Source organism: Papio anubis, chromosome X (assembly GCF_008728515.1).
Source record: "Papio anubis isolate 15944 chromosome X, Panubis1.0, whole genome shotgun sequence".
NCBI lineage: Eukaryota > Metazoa > Chordata > Mammalia > Primates > Cercopithecidae > Papio > Papio anubis.
In genome coordinates this window covers 53,457,381-53,478,009 of record NC_044996.1, presented here as the reverse complement: position 1 = coordinate 53,478,009, position 20,629 = coordinate 53,457,381, and positions in this window count along the sequence as shown.

The following is a 20,629-nucleotide window of genomic DNA, read 5'->3' as shown; positions in this document are numbered from 1 at the left end:
TTAAATATCTGTTGAATTTCTTACCTTCTATCTAAACCTACCACCAGGACGCTAGTCCAGTTGGCCATTGTTTCACATAGGCTACTGAAAAAGATGCCTAACTGGTTTCAATTTCTCTTGTTCTGCATCCCTACTGATTCCCCACATGGTAGTCAAACTAGATTTTCTACAATACAAATTTTATACACTTGTCACTCCCTTTCTAAAACCCTTATAGAGCTTCCCATTTCTTCCAGGATAAAGTTCCAGCTCCTTATCATCTGCCTCCCACCAAACCTCAAAAAAATTCATTTATGGTATGGTCATAAAAAGCCTACTTATTCTTCCTTATGTCTTAGTTTTCCCATTTTTTGTATTTGCTTAACAAATATTTATTGAACACCTACTATGTGTCTGTTTTACATGCTATTTACAAAGCACTGTTTTACATGCTGAAGATACAACAGATATAAAAACATTTAAAAAATATTCTATTATCACTAACATTACATTCAAGTAAACAGAGGAAGAACAGAAACAAAAATAAGGACCTAAAGCATTTAAGTTCCCAGATGGTGATACATTCTGTGTAGAAAAAGCATGGAAAAGGCATTGAAAGCATCAATATAAAAGGGTTACAATTAAAAGTAAAGCATGACTAAAGAGGTGACATTTAACAAAAGACTTAAAAGAAGTACAGCTATGTAGATGAAGTGCATTCCAGGAACAGGAACCTGCAAGTTCAAAACCTTTTGGTTTTGAAAATATTTTTGGTATATGTAATAAAGAGCTAGGGGCCAGTTTGGTTGGAGAAGCATGAGTGAGGGTGACAGTAATAGGTGAGATGGTCAGAGAGGGGGCACTTTGTATAGGACCCTGTGGGCCATTATGATAACTTGGCTTTTCTTCCTAGTGAACTGGCGATCCATCACACATGTTGAGAAAAAAAATGATATGATCTGACTTGCTTTTTAAACCTTGCTTCAGGATGTTGGAGCAAGGTGGTGGAATAGAAAGTTCCACCGATCATCTTCCCCAGAAAGACACCAGTGTAACAACTATATACACAGATAAAACACTTTCATAAGAACCGAAATTCAGATGAGCACTTATAGCACCTGGTTTTAGCTTTGTATTGCTGAAAGAGGCACTGAAGAGATAAAGAAAACGGTCCTGAATATCTGATGCTACCCTTCCCCCATGCCCTGCAGTGGTGTTGTGGTGCCTAGAGCATCTTTGGGCACTGAGGGAGAGAGAACACAGAATTTGTAAGGCACTGAACACAGTGCTATCCTATTAGAGCAGTAAGGAAACTCAGACCAAACTCAGCTGATGCCTGCCTAAAGGATAATTTAAACCAGCTCTAGCCAGAGGGGAATTGCCTATCTTCATGGCCCATAGTGGAGGGCTAAAGTGCTCTGTGTCTCCAAGTTTACTTGAAAGGTAGTCTGGGTCATAAGGACTGCAAATCTTATTAAGTCCTACAGATGAATTAGGCCCAGGGACCGTGAACTGGATGGAGGATGGGTTGTGGGGGTAGAATGCAACATACTGAGACACCAGCTAGGGAAGCTAAGGAAATGCTGTCATCACCCTTCCCCTAACCCCAGGTAACACAGATCATGGCTCCAAAAGAGACCCCATCCTTCTGCTTCAGGAGAGGAGAGGGAAAAGTAGGGAGAACTTTATAGTACAGCTAAGATATCAGCTCAGCCGTAGCAGGATAGGGCACTGGTCAGAGTTGTGAAGACCCCACTCCATGCCCTAGCTCCCAGATGACATTTCTAGACACACTCTGGGTCAAAGAGAAAGCTGCTGCCTTGAAGAAAAGGACCCAGTCCTGGCAGGATTCAGAGTCCTTGGTCTCTGAATAACTAGGAGTGAAACACAGTTATTACACTGAGGGTCTTGAGTGAGGCTCTGAGGCTCATTGACTTCAGGTGAAACTCAGTACATTACCAGCTGTGGTGGCTATGAGGCAGAACTTCCGCTTGAGAAAAGCAGAAGAAAAACAGAGGGGACATTGTCTTGCACCTTAGATAGCAGCGCAGCCACAGTGGGGTAGAGCAACAAGCGGGGTCTTGATGTCCCCAGTTTCAGAACTTGACCCCTGGATGACATTTATGGACCTGCCCTGGACCAGAGAGGAGTCCACTGCTCTGAAGGTAAGTCCCAGGCCAGGCAGAATTTACCACAAGCTGATTTTAGAGCCCTTGGACCTTAAGGGAACAGCAGCAGTAGTCTGTCTGTACTCTTCTTAGCCTGTGGCTATGGGGTAAGACTCATTTGCCTTTGGGAAGGGAAGAATGAGAAGGACTGCATCTTCTGATTTCAGTTTGAGCTCAGCCACAATACAGTAAAACATTAGGTAGATTTCTAAGGTTTTTGACTCTAGTCCCTGACTCCCAGAGGGCACTTCTGCAACCTCCCAGGGCATTGGGGAGGTCATCATCCTGAAAAAACAGAAACGGCCCTGTCTGACTTTGCCACCTGCTGACTGTAGAGCCCCAAGGCCTTGAGAGCACATAGGCAGTATCTAGAGAATGGTTACAGCAGGCCTTGGGCAAGACCCAGTGCTATGCTGGCTTCAGACCTGAATTAGCACAGTCATAGTTATGGTGGCCCCAGGGGTGCTTGAGTCACTCCAACCCCAGCTTTAGATGGCTTAAAAAAGAGAGAAAAAGAGAGAGAATCTGTATATTTGGAAAAAAGGAAGGAAAGATAACAAGAGTCTCTGCCTGGTAATCCAGAGGACGCTCCCAGATCTTGTCCAAGATCATCAGCTCTTCAAGAACCACAGCATTACTGGGCTTGCTGAGCCCCCTAAAGAAAATACAGCTTAGATCACAACACCCAAGTCCTTTCAAATATCTGGAAAGCCTTCCCAAGAATGACTACAAATAAGCTCAGATAGTGAAGAATACAATAAATTTCCAGACACTGAAGAATATCCACCAGCATCAACATCATCCAGGAAGATATGTCTTCACCAAATGAACAAAATAATGCACCGGGGCAAATCCTAGAGAAACAGAGATATGTGACCTTTCAGACAGAGAATTCAAAAGTGCTGTGCTGAGGAAACTCAAAGAAACTCAAGATAACACAGAGAAATAATTTAGAATTCTTTTGGATAAGTTTAACAAAAATATTGAAATAATTAAAAAGAATCCGACAGAAATTCTAGAGCTGAGAAAATGCAATCAGAGTACTGAAAAATTCATCATGGTCCTTTAATAGCAGAACTGATCAAGCGGAAGAAAGAATTAGTGAGCTTGAAGACAGATTATTTGAAAATATACAGTAAGAGGAGACAAAAAATAATAAAAACAATAAAGCACACCTAAAAGATCTATAAAATAGGCTTAAAACAGCAAATCTAAGAATTGTTGAACTTAAATAACTGGCCCTTATTGAACTTAAATAACTTGGCCTTAAAAAAAGAGGTAGAGAAAGAGATAGGGGTAGAAAGTTAATAAAAATAGATAATAACAGAGAACTCCTTAAACGTACTGAAAGATACTAATATTGAAGTACAAGAAAGTTATAGAACACCAAACAGATTTAATTCAAAAGAGACTACCTCAAGTAATTTACTAATCAAACCCCCAAAGACCAAGGAAAAAGAAAGGGTCTTAAAAATAGCAAGAGAAAATAAATAATTAACACAAATGGAGTTCCAATACATCTGGCAGCAGACTTTTCAGTGGATACCTTACAGGTCAGGAGAAAGGGACTTGATATATTTAAAGTGCTGACAGGAAAAACAAAAACAAAAAACTTTTAGGATAGAATATCCGGCAAAAATGTTCTTTAAACATGAAGGATATGTAAAGATATTCCAAGGCAAACAAAAGCTGAAGGATTTTATGAATGACATACCTGTCCTATAAGAAATAGTAAAGGGACCACTTTGATCAGAAAGAAAAGGACATTAGCGAGCAATAAATGATCACCTGAACGTACAAAACCCACTGGTAATAGTAAGTACACAGAAAAGCACAAAATACTGTAACACTGTAACTGTGGTGTGTAAAACACGCGTATCCTACATAGAAAGACTAAACAATGAACGAATCAAAAATTATAACTCCAACAACTTTTCAAGACTTAGCCAATACAATAAGATATAAATAGAAAAAAAGTTAAAAAGCAGGGAGGGAGGGTTAAGTCATAGAGTTTTTTAATCAATTTTCTTTTAGCCTGTTTGTTTTATATGCAATTGTGTTAAGTTGTTATCAGGTTAAAATAATGGGTTATAAGATAGTATTTGCAAGCATCATGGTAACCTGAAACCAAAAACTTAAAATGGATACATTAAAAAAAAAGAGCAATAAACTAAATCATATCACCAGAAAAAATCACCGTCACTAGAGAAAGAAAGGAAGGAAATAAATAAGGAAGAGAAGACCACAAAACAACTGGAAAACTAATAACAAAATGCCAGGAATAAGTTCTTAGTTATCAATAATAACATTGACTGTAAATTGATTAAATTCTCCAAATGATATAGACTGGCTGAGTGGATGAAAAATAGACGCACTGATCTATTTCCTATAAGAAACACAATTCACCTATAAAGACACACATAGACTGAAAATAAAGGGATGGAAAAAGGTAATCCTGCCAATGGAAACCAAAAAAAGAGCAGGAGTTGCTACACATATATCAGACAGAATAGATTTCAAGGTAAAAACTATAAGAAGAGACAAAAAAATATCTTTATAGAATGATAAAGGGGTAAATTCAACAAGAGGACATACCAATTCTAAATATATATTTACCCAACACTAAAGCATTCAGATATATAAAAAATATTATTGGAGCTAAAGAGAGAGATAGGCCCCAGTGCATTAGCAGCTGGAGACTCCAGCACACTTTCATCATTAAACACATCTTCCAGACAGAAAACCAACAAAGAAACATCAGACTTTATCTGCATTATAGACCAAATGGATCTAATAGACATTTACGGAACATTTAATAAATATAATAATAAATATTTAATATGCCTGCAGGGGTATCTCTTTGTGGATTTATTTTGCTGTTTTCTAATAAATGTCAACATCTTTTCATATTATTGTGGGAAATCCATATGCCTTTTTTGGTGAAGTTTCTATTCAAATCTTCAGCACACTTTGTTTTATTATTTTCTTAGTAATGCATTTTGAGATTTTAAAATATATTCTAGGTACAAGTTCTTTATCAGATATGAGTTTTACAGCATTTTCTCCCATTCTGCAGTTTGCCTTTTTATTTCTTAAAACTATATTTTTATTTAACAACTTATTGATGCATAATCTGCTGGAAATAGACTGAATGTATTTAAAGTATACAACTCCATAAGTTTGGACAAATGTATACATATGTGAAACAAAACCATTACCACATTTGATATGGTGAACATACCCACCTGCATCCTTTTGTTACACATTCCTTCCATCCACTACTGCTCCCCAATCCCAGGCGACCACTGATTTGTTTTCTGTCACTGTGAGTTTCAGAATGTTATAAAGTGGAAGTATACAGTGTTGACTTTATAATTTTCTGGCTACTTTAACTCAAATTATTATTTTGTTGTTCATTCGTGTTGTTTTGGGTATCACTAGTTCATTCTTTTCTATTAGTTTTAGTTTGTTAAATGGATATGCCACCATTTATTTATTCAGTCATCTGTTGATGAAAATTTGGATTGCTAAGAGTATCTTGAAAAGCACAATTTTTTTATCTTAAGGAAATTCAAGTTTATTATTTATTTAAAGCTAGGGATTTTACATTTTGTTTACCATCTAAGGAATTGTTGCCTAATCCGGGATAGTAAGCGCATTCTCTTACATGTTATTTTTGAAATTTAATAGTTTTTGATTTTACATCTAGTTCTAAAATTCATTTTCAGCTAATTTTTACGTGTAGTACAAGGTATAAATTAAATTTTTATTTTTTTGCATATAAATTTTTATTTATTCGAGTACAATTTTTCGAAGAGTATTCTTTTCTCATTTTATTGCCTTTGCACCTTTTTTGAAAACTCATTGAATACAACACTATCTTAGATATAGAGTCCTACAATGTTATTTTCCTCTTTCAAAATTATTTTGAAAATTTTAGATCTATTGTTTTTCCATATAAATTTAATAATCAGGTTGTTTATTTTCATAAATTGTGTTGAATGTATAGATCAGGCTGGGGAGAAATAGCAATATTGAGCTTTCCAAACTATGATTACAGTATATTTCTCCATATATTTAGTTCTCTATTGACTTTTTCCTCAGAGCTTTGTTTTTTACAGCATACAGAACTTGCACACATTTAAAACATTTATAATAGAGTGATTTATGGGGTTTGATGGTATTGGGAATGGTGCTATTTTTTACATTTTAATTTCCACTTGGTCATTGCTAGTATTTAGGAATACAATAGATTCTTACATATTAGCTGTGCATCCTGAAATTTTGTTACACTAAATTATTAGTTCTAGTTGCTTTTTTATGTACTCTAGGATTTTCTACTCAATTATGTCATATGTAAACAGAGATAGTATTATTTCTTTCTATCTAATTTGATTTTTTAAAATTTATTTTTATTTGTCAGGATCTTCACTAAAATGTTGAAGAGGAGTAGTGAGATTCCGCATCCTTGCCTTCTTTGTGATCTTAGGGAGAAGGATTCAGTCTTTTACCATTAGGTATAATGCTAGATATAGGGTTTTTGTACATATCTATTATTATGTTGAAAAAGCTCCCTTTTATTTATTTTTTATTGAGATTTTTATGATGAATAAATATTGAATTTCAATATATGTTTCTTCTGCATCCATTAAGATGATAATATAGCTTTCCTTGTTTACTTAATATAGTGAATCATATTGATTTTTGAATATTGAACACTATTGCATTTCTGAGATAAATTTCTCTTGCTTATGCTATATAATCTCAGATATATTTCTGAATTTAATGTGCTAACATCGTTTAAAAAATTTTTGAGTTTATATTCATGAGGGATATTTTTCTCTGGTTATCTATTTTGTAATGCTTTTGCCTGGTTCGAGTATCAGGATAAGATTGATCTGAAAAATATGTCTACTCTAATTTTCTGAATATTCATCCAAGTCATTGCATGTATTAGTAGTTCATTCTTTTGGTTCCTGAGTAGTAGTCTATGTTAGAGATGTACAACTGTTCTTTTGACCATTCACCCCTTGAGTGGCATTTTGGTTGTTTCTGAGTCTTGGCTATGAAGAATAAAGCTACTATAACAAACAAATGAAAACAAAGTGTTTACTCAAATTCTATTTTCTGGAAATTGTAAATTTGGGATTATTTTAAAAATGGTTGGTCGAATTGCCTGTGAAAGAATATAGACCCAGAATTTTTTCTTTAATTGGAGGTTTTTGTGTAAAATCTTAAAAATGGATATAAAATTATTCAGGGTATCTATTTCTTTCTGGAGTAAGTTTTGGTAGTTTGTTTCTTTTAGTACATTAGTCTATTTGTTCCGAAATGTAAAATTAATGGGCATAAAGTTGTTCTTAATATTCTACTTTTATTCTTTAAATATCTGTAGGCTCTTTTGTAATGTTCTGCATTGTGTTTCTCATATAGTTGATTTATATATTTTTTCTTTTTTAATTGTGATAGAAATGTATGAATTTACTAATCTTTTCAAAAAGTCATTGAATGACTTCATTGATTTTCTGCTTTCATTTTCATTGATTGATGATATTATCTATATTGTTTCATTCTGTCTGATTGCTTTGGATTTATTTTGCTCTTATTTTTGTAATTTTTAATGTGGAAGTTTAGGTCATCGATTTGAGGCATTTATTTATTTATTTTTTACATGAGCATTTAGTACTATAAATTGCTCTTAAAACACTGCCTTACTTTGCATTCCAGATATTTTGAATTGTGTTTTAATTTACATTGAACTGTAAATATTTTTAAACTTTCCTTGGGACTCTGCTTTGACCCATGAGTTACTTTTTACCGGGATAAGATAGATATTTAATGAATTTATATTGAGAATTTAAAAAAAGTTGAGCTAGTGGATTTGTAAAAATTATTATACGTTCAGGAGGTGCAGGTTTGTTACAGGGATATTGAGTGATGCTCAAGTTTGGGCTTCTAGTAAACCCATCCGCCAAATAGTGAAAGTGGTACCCAACAGGTATGTTTTCAGCTCTTGCTTTTTTCCCACCTTCCCCCACTTTTGAAGTTCCCAATGTCTATTTTTTTTTTTTTTTTTTTTTTTGGAGACGGAGTCTAGCTCTGTCTGCCCAGGCTGGAGTGCAGGGGCACTATCTTGGCTCACTGCAAGCTCCGCCTCGCGGGTTCACGCCATTCTCCTACCTCAGCCTCCCGAGTAGCTGGGACTACAGGCACCCGCCACCATGCCCGGCTAATTTTTTTAGTTTTTTTAGTAGAGACGGGGTTTCACCGTGTTAGCCAGGATGGTCTCGATTTCCTGACCTCGTGATTTGCTCGCCTTGGCCTCCCAAAGTGTTGGGATTACAGGCGTGAGCCACCGTGCCTGGCCCCGAGTGTCTATTATTTTTAATGTAATGACCACATGTACCCATTGTTAAACTCCCACTTGGAAGTGAAAACATGCAGTACTTCATTGTCAACTTCTGAGTTATTTCACTTAGGAATAATGCCCTCCGGCTCCATATATGTTTGTTGCAAAGAACATTATTTCATTATTTTTTACAGCTGAATAGTACTCATTGGTGTATATGTACCACATTTTCTTTATACAATCCACCATTGATGTATATTTAGGTTGATTCCATGTCATTGCTTTTGAGAATAGTGCTTTGATGAACATTTGAGTGCATGTGGCTTTTTGATCAAATGACTTTTTTTTCCCCTTTGGATAGATACCTAGTAATGAGATTGCTGGGTCGAATGGTAGTTCTATTTTTAATTATTTGACAACTTTTTATATTGTTTTGAATAGGAGTCGATCTAATTTACATTCCTACCAACGTGTATAAATGTTACCTTTTCACTACATCAGTGCCATTTTTTTAAAACTTTTTATATATTTTCATTTTTATTATTTACTAAAAGTTGTTATGATAAGATTATCAACCAAGCATATGGAAAATTTTCCTTTTACCTTTTTCCTCTCCCTTTTTCAGCAGCTGATTCAGCTCTAGTTTAAGGAAGGGAATTTGCAAGCTCCAGTATGTTATTTGGCAGTCATCGTGGGCTAGATTCCCTCTCTTTATGAAGGCATCATTCAGAATCATACTCTCATTAAGAAGGACTAAGTGTGTCTGTGGGTTATGTCAACTGTTGTTCCTAACACATATCACTTTAATCCCCAGTCTTCGTCACTCATCCCAGCTGCTATATTTGTATGTCACACTTTCTGTAGGAGAAAGTTCTACGTTTGAAGGTAACCTTGGTGACAGTAGTAAAGCTTCCTTTTCAACAGGTGTGGTAGTTGTTTCACACCTCCTCCTGAGTGCTATACTAATTAATCAACTTCCTGTCTCCTTCTTAATAAAACGGAATAACCCTGTTGAGTTCACCATTGCCACTGGTGACAGCATCCTCAGCATGTTGATCACCTCAAACAAATGGGAAGTGGTTTCTAAAATCCTGCCGTCATTTTACCCATTCGAAAATTTTAGAAATGTAGTTTTATATTTCATTGAATAGGATGGCATGTTAGTGTGGTGTAATACAATCCTGATGATCTTGCAGGATTTAAAAAAAACTTATATTTTAGGTTTATGGGCATCTATGCAGGTTTGTTATATAGGTAAGCTCATGTCACAGGAGTATGTTGTACAGATTATTTCATCACTCAGGTACGAAGTTTAGTAGCTAATAGTTCTTTTATTTTTAATCTTCTCTCTCCTCCCACTCTTCACCCTCAATTAGGCCAAAGTGTCTGTTGTGTCCATGTGCTCTTATCATTTAGCTCCCACTTATAAGTGAGAACATGCAGCATTTGGTTTTCTGTTCTTGCTTCAGTTTGCTAAGAATAATGGCTTCCAACTGCATTGATGTCCCTGCAAAGGACATGATCTTGCTCTTTTTTATGGCTGCATAGTATTCCATGGTGTATATGTCCCATATTTTCTTTATCCAGTCTACCATTGATGAGTATTTAGGTTGATTCCATGTCTTTGCTGTTGTGATTAGTGCTGCAATTAATGTATGCATATGTGTGTCTTTATGACAGAACAATTTATATTTCTCTGGGTATATACAAAGTAATGGGATTGCTGAGTCAAATGGTAGTTCTGTTTACAGCTCTTTGAGAAACTGCCACACTGATTTCTAGAATGGGTTGAACTAATATGCAGTCCCACCAACAGTGTTTAAGAGTTCCTTTTACTCCACAACCTCGCCAGCATCTGTTATGTTTTCATATTTTTGCAATAGCCATTCTGACTGGTGTTAGATGTTGTCTCCTTGTGGATTTGATTTGCATTTATCTAATGATCAGTGATATTAAGCTTCTTTTCATACACATGCTGGCCACATGTATGTCTTCTTTTGAAACATGTTTGTTCATGTTATTTGTCTATATCTTAATGGTTTTTAAAAATCTGTTTAAGTTCTGTATAGATGTTGGATATTAGACCTTTGTCAGATGCATATTGTTGAAATATTTTCTCCCAGTCTGTGGTTTGTCTGTTTACTCTGTTGATAGTTTCTTTTGCTGTGCAGAAACTCTTTAGTTTAATCAGGTCCCGTTGTTAATTTTTATTTTTGTTGCAATTACTTTTAAGGATTTAACCATAAATTCTGTGCCAAAGCCTGTGTTGAGAAGTGTATCTGCTAGGTTTTTCTCTAGGATTTTTATAGTTTGGGATCTTACATTTAAATATTTAATAAATCTTGAGTTAATTTTCTTATATGATGAGAGACAGGGTGTCCAGTTTCATTCTTCTGCATATGATTAGACAGTTATTGAATAAAAAGTCCTTTCCCCATTGCTTTTTTTGTTGATTCTGTTGAAGATCAGATGGTTGTAGGCATGCCATTTTCATTCTGGGTTCTCTTATCTATTCCACTGGTCTGTGTGCTTATTGTTATACCAGTACCATGCTATCTTGATTACTGTAGCCCTACAGTATTGTTTGAAGTCAGACAATGTGAAGCTTCTGGATTTTTTCTGTTTGCTTAGGATTCTTTTGGCTATTTGGGTTCTTTTGTGGTTCCAAATGAATTTAATAATAGTTTTTCCTAAGTTTATGAAAAATGATGTTGGTATTTTGATAGGATTAGCTTTCAATACGTAACTTGCTTTGGGCAGTATGGCCATTATAATTATAGTGATTCTACCAATCAGCAAGCATGAAATATTTTTCCATTTATTTGTTTCATTTCAGATTTCTTTCAGCAGTGTTTTGTAATTCTCCTTGTAGACATCTTTGATCTTGCTGGTATGATAAATTCCTATGTATTTCGCTTTCTTTGTGGCTATTATAAATAGGATCATGCTCTTAATTTGGTTCTCAGAAAGTCTTTATTGTATAATAAAGCTACTAATTTTAGTACATTGTTTTTGTATCATGAAACTTTCCCTGGGTTCATTTATCAGTATCAGGAGACTTTTCCCAGAGTCTTTAGGGTTTTATATGTTTAAAATCATATCATCAGCAGAGAGAGATAGCTAGTCTTTTTTTTTTTTTTTTTTCTATTTGGATGCCTTTTATTTATTTCCCTTGCCTGATTGCTCTTGCGAGGACTTCCAGTACTATAATGTATAGGAATGGTGATAATGGGCATCCTTGTCTTGATCCAGTTTTCAAGGGAAATGGTTCCAGCTTTTTCCCATTCAATATGATGATGGCTGCAGGTTTTTCATGGATGGCTGTTGTTATTTTGTGGTATGTTCCTTCAATTCCTAATCTTTCAAGGCTTTCCAAAAATTTCTGTCATGAGGGGATGTTGGATTTTACTGACTGTTTTTTTTTCCTGTATCTATTGAATAATCATATGTTTTTTATTGTTGATTCTCTTTATACAGTGAATTATCTTTATTGGTTCACATATATTGAACAAATCTTGCATCTCAGACATAAAGACTATTAGATCATGGTGAATTAACTTTTTGATATTCTGCTGTAAATTGTTTGCTAGTATTTTGTTGAGGATCTTTGCATTTATGCTCATCAGGGATATTGGCCTGAGGTTTTGTTTTTTCATTGTGTCTCTTTCTGATTTTGGTATGACGATGATGCTGGCTTTATAGAATGAGTTAGGGGGAAGCCCCTCCTCCTTAATTTTTGGAGAAGTGTCAGTAGAATTGGTGTAAGTTCTTCCTCATTGGTTGAGTAGAGTTCAGCTGTGAATCCATCAGGCCCATGGCTCTTTTTGGTTGGTAGGATTTTTTATTACTGATTCAATTTCTGAACTTGTTACTGGGTGTTCGTATTTGCACATTCTTCCTGATTCATTCTTGGGCGGTCGTGTGTTTCCAGAACTTCATCCATTTTCTCTAGACTTTATAATTTGTTTGTGCAGAGATGTTCCAATAGTCTCTGAACATCTTTTCTATTTATTTTTTCTCTGCCAATCTAGCTATTGGTATATCAATAAAGTTTATTTTTTTGAAAAATGAAACTTTTGGTTTCACTCACCTTCTGTATGGACTTTTGGGTATAATTACATTCTGCTATTCTCTAATTTTAGTTATTTATTTTCTCCTACTAGCTCTGGGAGTAAATTGTACTTTATCTTCTAGTTCCTCCATTTGTGACATTGGGTCATTAATTTGATTTTTTTTCATTTTTTATGTTTAAGTTTTGTGGGTACATAGTAGGTGTATGAATTTGTGGGATACATAAGACGTTTTGCTGTAACCAAGCAATGTGAAATAATCACAGCATGGAGAATGGGGTATCCATCCCCACAAGCATTTATTTTTTTTGAGTTATAAACAATCCAGTTACACTTTTTAAGCTGAATTCTATCAGACTTTTAAAGAAGAATTGATAAAAATTATACTTAAATTATTCCAAAAGATAGAGAATGAGGAAATCTTCCCTAAATCATTGTATGAAGCCAGTATTACCCTAGTACCAAAACGAGGGAAGGACATATCAACAACAATCACAACAACAACAAATACAGACCAACATCCCTGATGAACATAGATGCAAAAATCCCCCAAAAAACATAGATGCAAAAATCCACAAAAAACATAGATGCAAAAATAAGAAGAAAACAAACATTGTGTGTTCTCACTTATAAGTGGGCGCTAAGCTATGAGGATGCAAAAGCATAAAAATTATACAATGGACTCTGAATACTTGGGAGGAAGGATGGGAGTGGGGTTGAGGGATAAGACTACATATTGGGTACAGTGTACATTGCTCTGCTGATGTGTGCAGTAAAATCTCAGAAATCACCACTAAAGAACTTATCCATGTAAACAAACACCACCTGTTCCCCCACAACTATTGAAGTAAAAAAAAAAAAAATCAGAATTGTCAGAAAATGATTTTCTTGTTAACTGAATACTGGAGAATGTTGGATATTCTATTGCCAATAACGTATATTTTTAATACATGTCCCAAATTATTCTGAAAGGCAGTCTTATTTGCAAATAACCACTGTACATCATATACTAATGGATCCTCAATTTTTGAAGAAAAATTGAAATATATATCACTGAGAAACAGATATTTTAAATATACAATTAACTTATTATTGACCATAGTCACCCTGTTGTGCTATGAACCAGTAGGTCTTATTTATTTTTTCTAATTATTTCATTGGTATTCATTAACCATCCCTACCTCCCCCAACATACTTCCAGTACCCATCCCATCCTTCTATGCTCTAAGTCCATGAGTACAATTGTTTTGATTTTTAGATTCCACAAATAAGTGAGAACATGTAAAGTTTATGTTTTTGTTCCTGGCTTATTTCACTTAATATAATGATATCTGGGTTCATCTATGTCATTGCAAATTATTGTACCTCATTCTTTTTAAGACTGAAGAGTACTCCATTGTGTTTATATACCACATTTTCTTTATCCATTCGTCTTTTGATGGACACTTAGGTTACTTCCAAATCTTCGCTATTGTAAAAGGTGCTGCAACAAACATAGGAGTGCAGATATCCCTTCACTATCCTGATTTCCTTTATTTTGGATGTAGACCCAGCAGTGGCATTGCTGGGTGGTATGGTAGCTCTATTTTTAGTTGTTTGATCAACCTCCAAACTGCTCACCATAGTGGTTGTACTAATTTACATTCCCAAACCAGCGTACAAGAGTTCCCTTTTCATCCACATCCTTGCCGGCATTTTTTATTGTGTGTCTTTTGGATATAAGCTACTGTAAATGGAGTGAGATGGTATCTCTTTGTATTTTTAAAATATTTTTACTTTTAATTTTTGTGGGTATGTGATAGGTGTGTATATTTATGTGTTACATGAGATGTTTGGATACAGGCATGCAATGTGAAATAAGCACATCATAAAGAATGGGGTATCATCCCCTCAAGCATTTATCCATTGAGTTACAAACAATTTGGCTATACTCTTTAAGTTGTTTTAAAATGTACAGTTGTTACTGTAATCACCCTGTTGTGCAATCAAATAGTAGGTCTTACTATTCTAAGTATTCATTCTAACTATTTTTGTATACATTAGGCATCCCCACCTCCCCTCCAGCCACCCTCTTCCCCTCCAAGCCTCTGGTAACCATCCTTCTACTCTTTATATTCATGTGCTTAATTGTTTTGAATTTTAGATCAGACAAAAAAGTGAGAACGTGTGATGTTTGTCTTTCTCTGCCTGGCTTATTTAACTTAACAGAATGATTTTCATTTTCATTCATGTTGTTGCAAATGACTGGATCTCATTATTTTTATGGCTGAGTAGTACTCCATTGTGTATATGTACAACATTTTCTTTATCCATTCATCTGTTGATGAACACTTAGATTGCTTCCAAATCTTGGCTATTGTGAATAGTGCTGGATTAAATACGGGAGTGCAGATATCTCTTCAATATACTGATTTCCTTTCTTTCGGGTATAGACCCAGCAGTGGAATTCCTGGATTATATGGTAGCTCTACTTTTAGTTTTTTGAAGAACTTCCAAACTATTCTCCACATTGGTTGCACTAACTTACATTCCCACCAACAGTGTATGAGACTTCCCTTTTCTCCATATCCTTGCCAGCATATTTTATTAACTGTCATGGATATAATTCACTTTAACTGGGGTGAGATGATACTTCATTGTTATTTTGATTTTTATTTCTCGATGATCAGTGATGTTGAGCACCTTTTAATATGCCTATTTCCCATCAGTGTGTCTTTGGAGAAATGTCTAATTCAAATATTTTGCCCATTTTTAATAGATTATTTTCTGTTAGGTTTGTTTGAGCTCCTTACATGTTCTCATTATTAATCCCGTGTCAAAAGGGGAGTTTGCAAATATTTTCTTCCAATCTTTAGGTTGTCTCTTCACTAAGTTGATTGAATTCTTTGCTGTGCAGAAGTTCTTAACTTGATGTGATCCCATTTGTACATTTTTGCTTTGCTTGCCTGTGCTTATGGGATATTGCTCAAGAAATTTTTGCCCAGGCCAATGTCCTGGAGAGTTTCTCCAATATTTTTTGTAGTAGTTTCATAGTTTGAGTTCTTAGATTTAAGTCTTTTGTCCATTTTGAGTAGATTTTTGTACATGTTGCAAGATAACAGTCTAGTTTTATTCTTTTGCATACAGATATCCACTTTTCACAGCATCTTTTTTTGAAAAGACTGACTTCCCCTGTGTATCTTCTTGGCAACTTTTTAAAAATGAGTTCACTCTAGGTATGTGAATTGGCTTCTGGGCTCTGTGTTCTGTTTCATTGGTCTATGTGTCTGTTTTTATGCAAGTACCATGCTGTTATGTTTACTACAGCTGTTAGTGTAATTTGAAGTCAAGTAATGTGATTCCTCTAGTTTTGTTCTTTTTGCTCAGGATAACTTTGGTTATTCTGCATCTTTTATGGTTTCACATAAAATTTAGAATTGTTTTTTCTACTTCTGGGAAGAATGTTATTAGTATTTTGATAGGGATTGCATTGAATCTATGGATTGTTTTGGGTCGTAGCAACATTTTACAATGTTGATGTTTTCAGTTCATGAATCTGGAATAGTTTTCCATTCTTTGGTGTCAACCTCAGTTGTTTTTTTTTTTTTTTCATCAGTGTTTCATAATTTTCATTATAGTGATCTTTCACTTCTTTGGTTAATTTCTAGGTATTTAATTTTATTTGTAGCTATTGTAAATGGAATTTTTTAAGTTTCTTTTTCAGATTGCTCACTGTTGGCATATAGAAATGTGACTGATTTTTGTATATTGATTTTGTGTCCTGCAACTTTACCGAATTTGTTTATCAGTTCTGATTGTTTTCTGGTGGAGTCTTTAGTTTTTCCAACTATAAGATCACATCATCTGAAAACAATGATAATTTGACATTTTTCTTTCCAACTTCGATCACGTTTATATTTTCCTCTTATCTAATTGCTCTATATAAGATTTCCAGTACTGTATTGGTAGCAACAGTGGGCATCTTTGCCACGTTCCAGATCTTAGAGGAACGTCTTTCACTTTTATCCCATTCAGTATGATGCTAGCTGTGGGCCTGTCATATATTGCATTTATTATGTTGAGATATGTTCATTCTATCCCCAGTTTCTTAAAAGTTTTTATCCTGAAGGGATGTTGAATTTTATCAAATGCTTATGCAGCATCAATTGAAATGATCATGATTTTGTCCTTCATTCTGTTGATATGATGTATCACATTGATTGATTTGCATATGATGAAACACTCTTGGTTTGCAGGAATAAACCTCACTTTGTCGTAATGAATGATATTTTGAATATATTGTCATATTCAGTTTGTTAGTATTGTGTTGAGGATTATTGCATCAATATTCATCAGAAATATTAGCCCGTGGTATTCTTTTTTTTGATTAGTCCTTGGTTCTAGTATCAGGGTAATACTGGAATTGTTGAATGTGTTTAGAAGTATTTCCTTCTCCTATTTATTAGAATAGTTTTAGTAGGATCTTCTGTAAATGTTTGGTAGAATTTAGCGGTGATGCCATCAGATCTTGGGCTATTTGTTACTGGGAGACATTTTATATTGGCTTTGATTTTGCTACTTGTTATTGGTCTGTTCATGTTTTGGATTTCTTCCTGATTTGATTTTGGGAGGTTGTGTATATCTAGAATTTTTTTTTCATTTTTTCTAGAATAACCAATTTATTGGCACATAGTTGCTCATAGTAGCCACTAATTATTTTTTGATTTTCTGCAGTTCAGTTGTAATGTCTCTTTTCTTTTCATTTCTGATTTTATTTATTTGGATCTTCTCTCTTTTTTTCTCAGTCTAGCTAAAAGCTTATCAATTTTGTTTAACTTTTCTAAAAGCCAACTTTGTACTTCAGGATAATTTGTATTTTTTATTTTAATTTTATTTATTCATGCTCTGATATGCATTATTCCCTTTCTTTACTAATTTTGGTTTTGATTTGCTCTTTATTTTCTGTTTTTTTTTTTAAGATGCATTATTAGATTGTTTAACTTCTTCTTCTCTTTTAATGTAGGCACTTACAGATATAAACTTCCCTCTTAGTACTGCTTGTGCTGTGTCTCATATATTTTGGTATATTGTGCTTCTATTATTATTTGGTTCAAGAAGTTTTTCAATTTCCTTTTTTGTTTTCTCCATTGAACCAGTAGTCATGCATGCATATATTCTTTAGTTTTTCTATATTTGTATAGTTTCCAGTAATCCTCTGATAGTTTTTGTTTACTATAGTTTTTGATTACTAGTTTTATTTCATTGTGGTCAAACAGGGAAGATGCATGATATCTTTTCAATTTTTTTCAATGTCTTAAGATTTGTTTTTTGGTTTAACATGTGGTCTATCTGTGAGAATAATCAATGTGCTGAGGAAAAGCATATGTATTCTGAAGCTCTTGGATAAAATGTTCTGTAAATACCTATTAGATCCATTTGGTCTAGAGTTCAGATGAAGTCGGATGTTTCTTTGGTGATTTTCTGTCTGGGAGATCTGTCCAATGCTGCAAGTGCGGTTTTGAAGTCTCTAGCTATTATTGTTTGGAGCCCTAGATTTCTCTTTACCTATAATATCATTTTCTTTATATATTTGGATGCTCCAGTGTTGTGTGAATATATATTTAAAATTGTTATATCCTCTTGCTGTATTGACACCTTTATCATAATATAGTGGCCTTCTCTGTTTCTTCTGATAGTTTTTGTTTTGAAATCTATTTTGTCTAAGTATTGCTACTCCAGCTCTTTTCTTTCCATTCCACACAATATCTTTTTTCATCCCCTTACTGTCAATCTATTTGTGTCTTGAAGAAACACACTCTTCAAGCATGTTCACTGTAGGCAACAGATCAATAGGTCTTTTCATACATTCAGTTAGTCTGTTGATTGAAAATTTTGATGGGTTACATTCAATGTTATTATTGACAAATGTGGACTTACTCCTGCCATTCTATTGTTTTTTGCTTGTTTTGTTGTCTTCTTTTTTTCTTTTATTACTGTCTTTTTCTAGTGAAGGTGATTTTCTTTGGTGATATGATTTAGTTTATTTCTTTGCATTTTTGTGTGTGTCTATTTTATGTTTTTTGTTTGGAGTTTACTGTGAAGCTTATTAAGTCATTGAGACTTTTCCTCTTAATGAAGGCATTTAGTACTATAACTTTTTCTCTTAACACTCCTTTTGCTGTAGTCCAAAGGTTTTGGTAAGTTGTATCTCTATATTTATTAATTTCCAAGCTTTTTTTTAAAGTTCTGTCTTAATTTCATTTTAAATCCAAGACTTATTCAGAAGCAGGTTATTTAATTTTCTGGTTTTTGTGTGTTTTGTGAGATATTATTGATATTGATTTCTATTTTTATTTCACTGTTGTCTAAGTGCGTGCATGGTAAGATTTGGATTATTTTAAATTTATTGAGACTTGCTATATAGCCAAGCATGTGGTTCATCTTAGAATATTTTCTGTGTGTGGATGAGGAGAGTGTATATTCTGTGGTTGTTGGGTGGAATACTCTGTAAATGTCTATTACATCTAATTGGTGAACTATTGAGTTTAAGTCCAGAATTCCTTTGTTTTCTGTGTCAATAATCTGTCTCTTCTGTGGATTGTTAAGGTCTGCCACTATCCTTGTGTGTCTGCCTAAATCATTTTTAGGTCAAGGTGTTGGGTGCATATATATTTAGCATAGTTAAGTCTTCTTGTTGAATTGAACACTTTATCATTATGTAGTGCTCTTTGTTTTTCCTGATTATTGTTGTTTTAAGATGTGTGACATCTGATAAAAGAATAGCAATTTTTGCACTGTTTTGTTTCCCATTTTCTTGGTAGATCTTTTTCTATCCCTTTACTTTAAGTCTGTGGGTGTCATTATATGTGAGACGCATCTCTTAAATACAGCAGACAGTTGAGTCTTATCTTTTTATTCAACTTGCCACTCTTTGTCTTTTAAGTGAGGAGTTTAGACCATTTAAATTTTGTATTGGTGTCTATATATGAGGTTTTGATCCTGTCATTATGTCATTGGCTGTTTGTTTTGTAGACTTCTTTATGTAATTGCTTTACATTATCTGTGGACTGTGTGCTTCAGTGTATTTTTGAAGCAGCACGTTTCTATTTTCTGTTTCCATATTTAGCACTCTCTTAAGGACTTCTTGTAAAGGCAGTCTGGTGGTAATGAGTTCCCATAGTGTGTGCTTGTCTGAGAAAGATTTTCTTTCTCCTTCACTTCTGAAGTTGAGTTTGGTGGGATATGTAATTCTTGGTTGGCATTTCTTTTAAGAATGCTGAAAATAGGCCTCCAATCTCTTTTGGCTTATAGGTTTTCTGCTGAGAGGTCTGCTGCCAACCTGATGGGGCTCCCTCTCTAGGTTACCTGACATTTTTCTTTAGCTTCCTTTAAGATTTTTTTCTTGTGCTTTGTTCTTAGTGAATCAGATGACTATGTGCCTTGGGGATGGTTGTCTTATGTAATGTCTTGCAGGGGTCCTCTTTATTTCTCAAATTTGTGTGTCCTCATCTCCAGCAAAATTGAGGAAATTTTCATGGACTATTTCCTCAAATATGTTTTCCAAGTTTCTTATTCTTTTTTCTTCTCTTTCAAGAATGCCAACAAGTTGTAGATTTGGTCTCTTTACATAATCCCGTATTTCTTGAAGATTTTCTTTATTTCTTAAATTATTTTTTCTTTCTTTTTGTCTGAGTTTATTCAAAGAATTCATCTTCAAGCTCTGAGATTTTTCTTCTGCTTGATCTATTCTGCTATGGGTACTTGCAATTGTATCAATTGTATTGTGAAATTCTTGAAGTGAATTTTTTAGTTCCAGAATTTCAATTTTATTTTTTCTTAAAATGGCTATTTTAACTTGTGGATTGTTTTACAAGGCTTTTTTTTTTTTTTTTTTTTTTTTTTTTTTGATTGGGTTCCATCTTTTTCCTGGCTCTTGATGATCTTCATTGCCATTCAGATTCAGAATCCTATGTCCTCATATCAGTCATCTCAATCTGGCTAAGAACCATTTCTGGGGGAACTTGTGTGTTTGTTTGGAAGTAAGAGGACACAATGGCTTTTTGAGTTGCCAAAATTCTTGTGTT